Below are 7,199 nucleotides of genomic sequence, written 5' to 3' on the forward strand. Positions count from 1 at the left end.
AGACAGACTGATGAGATGTAGGCCATCCCAAAATACTTCTGCTGGATCAAGTTGCACATGGTTAGCTTCAGGCTGAAGGATTCTTAGCACATGTCAGTGTGGCTTCATACCATTGATCTACCAGCTTGCAATCCAACAAATGGAGTTGAGGACTTTCAGGTGAAAGCATGAATAATTTTTATAGCATTCAGAATGTTCATTTCCCAGATGAGGTTGGTCAAGAAATGGATCAAATCAGCATTTTGTTTGCAAAAGGTCAGCTGCCTCAGCAGATACCAGCATCTGGTTGAGTTTGTCTGGGCTCAGAAGCTGTAGAGCAGGGGTGTCAAACTCAATTTCATTGAGGGCTGCATAAGCATTGTGTTTGCCCTCGGGGGCGTGGCTGGGTGACCATGGCCAGATGGCCATATGGGTGTCGCCCCACCATCTCTCTTTGCTTACCTCTGGCCGCTGCAGCTGGGATGGAGCAGGATAGGTGGGTGGGTGGCTGCCTGGCACATCTGGCAGGCCAGATTGCATGCTTCTCCCCTGTGCCTCTGCCTCCACCTGCCACTTGGAGGCCAGCCCAGCAGCTGTGGTGCTCAGACCCACCTCCGCTGTGTGGGCTGTGGGACCCTGAGGTGTGCTGGATGAGGGGTGGTTGAGGGGCTGGCAGGCTGCAGCTGCTGTTGGGCAGCATTGACTCCTGTGCACTCACTGCCTTTTGCGCACAGCCAGGGGGGAACCTGGCCAAGCTGGAGTATGCCAGGATAGCAGGGGCTGGGCTGGATCTGGGCTCATCATGGGCTGGATTTGGCCTGCGGGCCTTGAGTTTGACATGTCTGCTCTAGTGTGTCAGACTTAGTTGTGTCTTGTGTGATTCTACCAGAAGATCCCAGGGCTACATGTTAGACTGAGAAGTTTGAAAACATCCCATAGAAGGCAACAGTAAAACATATCATACTGTTGTGAACAAAACTCTGTGGATGTGTCTATGGAGCTTACAGGAATTGAGTTTAACTCAGAAATATTCCCTTTTAAAAGTCCAACAGTTCTTTATCATGACTGTAAAGTTTAGCATAGCTGGCTAAAGATTTGGGAGTAGGTAACTTAACCTACAGTAGCTTGATTTCTTTCATGATAATAGGTAGATGAGAAAATGATTGAAAGATGAGATGATTACAATAGTATTCCTTTGTACTTTGAAAACAATTTCCCTTATTCCAAGGTAGGCATCGTTATTGCAGAGTAGACATGGAGTATGGGATTGTACTGGTTTAGTGACATTAGATACTGCAGCCTTCCTCAAGCTTCAGTTGTTGGAATTGGAAATTCCAAATCCAGCCCAAAATAACTAGAGAAATACAGGGAGTCCTCAATTTATGATTGTTAATGCTGCCCGGAATTTCTATTGTAAATCATGATGATCATATGTCAAGCTACCCATGTGACCAACCTGAGTTATTGACCTTTTTTACATAAAGCAAACATGGCAGTAGTAAAGCAAACATGGCAGTTGTTAAGAGAATATCATGTTCATTAAGTGAGCAAATGCATTCCTTTTTGTTTTTTGCGGGAAACTGACTGAAATGAACTGCAAAGGGTTGTAAAGGTGAGCCAGTTGCCAAGTATCTGAAAAAATATTCCTGTGACTATGGGTGTATATAGTCCACCATCAGAACTCCAGAACCAGGTTATAAGTACCTTTTCAGGGGTCGGTTGTAACTTTGAACAATCAAGAAGCAATCTATATTAAATGAGGACTATCTGTAATTGGATTACTGTGTTACTTTCCAAGGATCGGCCATAGTTCAGTAACTCATGTAGTACAGTATCACCTGGTGAAGAAGCTTTCATTTTTGATAAATGACATCAAATTATCTAAGTTGAAAACTTAAGCACACAGAAAGAAAAACAGATCCCCCCCATTTTTTAAAAATAGAATGATTGAAAATGTAGCCAGTGGAGTTTGCCATTATGTGTCAGTGCAAAATAAATTTAGTAATAATGTGTCAAATAATCTTCCTGCTTCACAGCACGTTTTCTGACAGTCATGTAAGTAAATGCACACAGCACCTGTTTCTTTTTTTTTAAAAATTGGCAATATGTTTCTGCAGTATTTAGAAAAGAAAGTCACCCCAAGAGGAGATTCATAAAGACACTTAAGTTAAGGAATTACTGAGATCAGAAAGCTGTATTTGAAACTGTCTTAACTGATAACTGCTATGTAATTAAATATCCTCTACTATGTTGAAGTGGCAATTTCCAGGATTAAAATTCTGGGAGTTCTAACTTTCAGCATTTCTACTGGGTACCAAACTGGAAAACCTAGATTAGATTACAATGAACCCAGAAATCAATTTCATATCAGTTTCAGAACCACAGTTGTAATGTGTCATCACTTCCATTTTTAAGACTGCTTACTGTACTACCTTGTGCAGAATTAATGAGAATTGAATTCTTTGAAGTTCAGCATACATAGATTATTGCTCTTTTGCTGTTTACTTTTGAGTGCTGGGATCAAGATTAGCTTAGATAACCTTTCTTGTCATTTTTTCCTGTGGGCACAATGGCACACACTAAAAATTTATTTATTTATTTATATGCTGCCCTATCTCCCGAAGGACTCAGGGCGGCTAACAACAATAAAAACAACAATACAAAAGTTAAAAAAAATTAAATAAACAGCCCCAAAATAAATTAAATGATTAAAAATTAAAAACATTTTAAAAACACCTGTCATCAGTCCAGGTCAGCCTGATGAAAAAGGAAAGTTTTAAGGCCGTGGAGAAAGGACCGGAGATCCGGGGCCATCCGGAGCTCAAGGGGGAGTTGGTTCCACAGGGCTGGCGCTCCCACAGAGAAGGCCCTCCCCCTGGGGGTCACCAGCCGACATTGTCTAGCCGACAGCACCCTGAGGAGGCCCTCTCTGTGTGAGTGCACAGGGCGATGGGAAGTCGTTCCCGGCAGCAGATGGTCCTGCAAATATCCCGGGCCTAGGCCATGTAGGGCTTTAAAGGTAAGTACCAGCACCTTAAAAATGAAATTTAGTTGCTTCCTCTCAAAGTGTACACATTCATAACACACATGTAAACATACTATATACAACATAAGTATAGACCTGCACCTTTACATATAAGTAACACATAAATATTAATCACTGTCCATCTTGAATACATAACAGAAAGAGGAAGCTTTAGAGTTCACAAGGTTAATACTGTATAGAACAAAGCTGTGACTGAATCTGGATGTTCTGCTTCGGATACCACGGAGCCCCCTCCTCCCAGAAGGTAACAAGGAAAACAGGTTGTGAAGAGAATGTGTAGTGTCCCAGACAATCTTGTGAATCCTGCTCAAGCAACACTTATATGCTATGTCGTAGATGGAAGGGAGGGAACCGCCAATGATCTTTTCAGCCATCCTCACCACTCTCTGCACCACCTTTCTGTCTGAAGCAGTGATGCTTCTAAACCAGACTGTGATGCTGTATGACAGGATCCTCTTGATCGTGCTGTTTCTTTTGGCCATTGTCAGTCAGATGGTATAATCTTTATTTCCTTAATTTACAGTCAGAGTCATCTGCAGGAGGGGGTCAAGGGGGACAAATGTTGGCCCACAACACTGTGCTGACAAAATGCAAGTTCTACCCACTTTTCATGTATGTTGGGATGTCACATAGATTTACAAAAATGGCAGATCTCGAACCCTGGTGGCACATTACTTTGGTTGTTTTGATTAAAGTAATGGGTTCTACAGATGCCCCTGTTTATAGTCCCTCTTCTACTAAAATTAATTTTACAATGATCAATGTAAAGAATAAAATTGAAATACAATATAACCAAGAAATCATTAAAAACACAGAGGAGTTTGCAGCTGGTTGGTTATAAAAGAGTCTCCTCAGTGTTTACCAGTCTGGAAACAACTATTAGATCATCCCTGTTGGGCATAATAACAATGGGCCATTTTAAAAAGACAGGAAAAAAATGTTTTGTGTAGTGAGATGCAAAGACTAACGTTAAGCCATGGAGGCGCAGTGGTTAGAATGCAGTACTGCAGGCTAATTCTGCCAACTGCCAGCTGCCTGCAGTTTGGTAGTTCAATTTTCACCGGCTCAAGATTGACTCAGCCTTCCATCCTTCCATGGTTGGTAAAATGAGGACCCAGATTGTTGGGGGCAATATGCTGACTCTGTAAACTGTTCAGAGAGGGCTGTAAAGCACTATGAAGTGGTATATAAGTCTAAGTGCTATTGCTATTAGTACAGGGGTGTCAAACTGCCGGTCCACGGGCTGGTTGCATCATGCAAAGACCACTTCCACCCCAGCTCCAGCAATGCAAAAAAAGTCATGATACGTTATGACATGTCATGTGACTCAGTGAGTTTGACACCCATGTATTAATATATCAGGCCTTTCTTTTAAAAAAGACCCTCTTGAGAGAGGGTTGTTTAAATTCAATGTGATGCACATAGTGCAGCATGCCAAATGTGTTTTTTTTAATGCCTCTCTTTCTTCCACCTTGCATTTTGTCTCTAAATTCTCAGTCGAGCTGTAAAGGACGCTAGTAACTAGGGCTGAAAGCAGTTCATATAATGACAAAGTGCTGTCCACTCCTCAGCTGCATTCTCACAAAACACTAAAAGTTGAACTGGATAAGAAGGCACATTTGGTATGTTCTCATTAGTGGTAGCACATCAAAACAATATGATAAAATGCAATAAACCCTCATACAAAGTGTTCTAGTAATCACTTCTAGTGTCAGTCATTCTACAGCAGACATGTCAAACACAAGGCCTGGGGGCTGGATCCGGCCTGCGAAGTGGTTTCATGTGGCCCGCGAAGCCATCCTGGAAACAGTGAGGGAACAGCCCCCACTGCCTTGGCCCAGAAACCCTCCTTCTGCCAGAGACCCCCAGATCTGTCCCACTCCTGCCCAGGACCCCATAGGCACCCTTGATGCGAACGATGTAGAGCTGGCCGTGCCCACCCAGTAGGCCACGCCCACCCTGGCCATACCCACCTGGCCCCCTGAGGGCAACTGCAATGCTGATGCGGCCTTCAATGAAATTGAGTTTGACACCCCTGTTCTACAGCATGAGGCCTGCAAAGGCCTTTTAGAACAATCAGCATTTTACAAGGTTCCAGAAGGCCCTGAAAGTGGAAGCCATCTTGGCTCTGGGGGCAAGCTGTTCCGAACCAGAGGAAACACCCACTGACAGAGATTGCCAGCTTTTGAGCCCACAGCCATCACAGCTGTGGTAGATGGGAACTACCAGGAGGCATTTTCTCTTCACTTGGACCATCTGGGTAGAATTTTGGTGGGATAAGCAATCTGGAGCCATATAGGGCATTATAGGTGATTACAGTACAAGTGGGACCAGGATTTCCATTACTAAGCAGGGCAGTTGTTAACTGAGTCACATCCACACCTTTTTTGCCATGACTGTTAAGCGAATCACTGCAGTTAAGTAACTCATGAGATTCACTTAAAACTGCAGTGATTCATTTAACAATCATGGCAAAAATGGTCTCTGTGGGGTGTGAATTTCTTTTGCTGGTCAGAAGAAAAAGGCGGTGCAACCATCATAAACATATGCCAGTTGCCAAGCACTCAAAATTTGATCAGATGACCATGGGAATAAGTGACAATAAGTCATAAGTATATGAGGATCAGTCATCAGTCACTTTTTTCAGTGCCTTTGTGACTTTGAACAGTTGCTGAAGGAATGGGTGTAAGTCGAGGATCAAGTACCTTAAATCTGTTTTCAGAAATATACAGCTTCCACAGCAGTAGTTTTACATGTCAGCAGGGAGGCTGCCCATTAAATGCTTTCCCTTCATTGTCATCAAGAGGCATCTGGATGAACACCCTCTGAATGGTGCAGGAGTATGAACGGATTTCCAGAAAAATTGCAGACTACAGAAACCATTTGCACCTCAGTTTGAGAGGCAGACAATGCAGACTCATCCCCAACAGCCTGTGCCTGTCTTCAACAGTGAAGGCATATAGGGCAGAAAACATCCTGCAGAAAGCACAGCTCCATCTTCTCAACGAAAGAATAAGACAGACTAATTTTACAATTGAGTTTTTGAAAGAGAGAGCAGAACACAAACTCCAAGAGCTGAAATCACTATTACCAATAGAAGTTTTGGAACAGGTCACAGAATTTACAAAGCAGTCACAACTAACACACAAGAAAATCTGGTTGCCTCTTGGGTAAAAAACAAAAAACAAAACACTTTTGGGACAGCCATGACCTGGACGACTGAGAATCTCCATAGACACTCACTGCATTCTGTATCAGTTGCAGAGGTCTCTTACTGCCAACCCTGCCAGGTAGGGGCTGACAGCACCCTGAACCACCAACTAATCAACACAACCCCAGCTTTGTCTAGCTGCATGTTCTGAAAATGCAGCCTTCCTGTAACAGTGGTGGAAAGCTATTAAATGACACTTTGATAATCAGTGCTTTGAAATGGTCTATAGCACGGGTCAGCAACCCGTGGCTCCGGAGCTGCATGCAACTCTTTGAGCCGTCTCCTGCGGCTCCCAGCCGCCCAGTGCGTGCACACCTCTTCGAACGGGCAGTGGTGCGTGCACACCTCTCCAAATGGAGAGTGGCACCGCCCGTTCCGAGAGGTGCGCGCGCACCTCTCGGAATGGGTAGCGGCGCCGCTTCTTGGGAAAGCTGCCGCGGCACGTTTGCAGGCTGCCGAAAGCGGCAGCTTTGCAGACGGGCCATCGCCATCGTGCAACCGGGAACTGGTTCCATCACACATAAAAAAAGGCAACCGAGCGCGTCCGCGCATGCGCAAGAAAAACCCGTTTTGGGCATGCGCAAAACATTTTTTTGCGCATGCGCGTGCATGGACGCATGCACGCGGCTCCCACTTTTTTTATGTGTGATGGAACCGGTTCCCAGTGGTAGTTTAATGATGAGAAGGGTGAGGGGTGACATGATAGCAGTGTTCCAATATCTCAGGGGCTACCACAAAGAAGAGGGAGTCAAGCTATTCTCCAAAGCACCTGAAAGCAGGACAAGAAGCAACGGATGGAAACTAGTCAAGGAGAGAAGCAACCTAGAACTATGGAGAAACTTCCTGACAGTTAGAACAATTAACCAGTGGAACAACCTGCCTCCAGAGGTGGTGAATGCTCCAACACTGGAGGTTTTTAAGAAGAGACTGGACAGCCATTTGCCTGAAATGGTATAAGGTTTC

Source organism: Vipera ursinii (assembly GCF_947247035.1).
Source record: "Vipera ursinii genome assembly, chromosome: 2".
Classification (NCBI taxonomy): Eukaryota; Metazoa; Chordata; class Lepidosauria; order Squamata; family Viperidae; genus Vipera; species Vipera ursinii.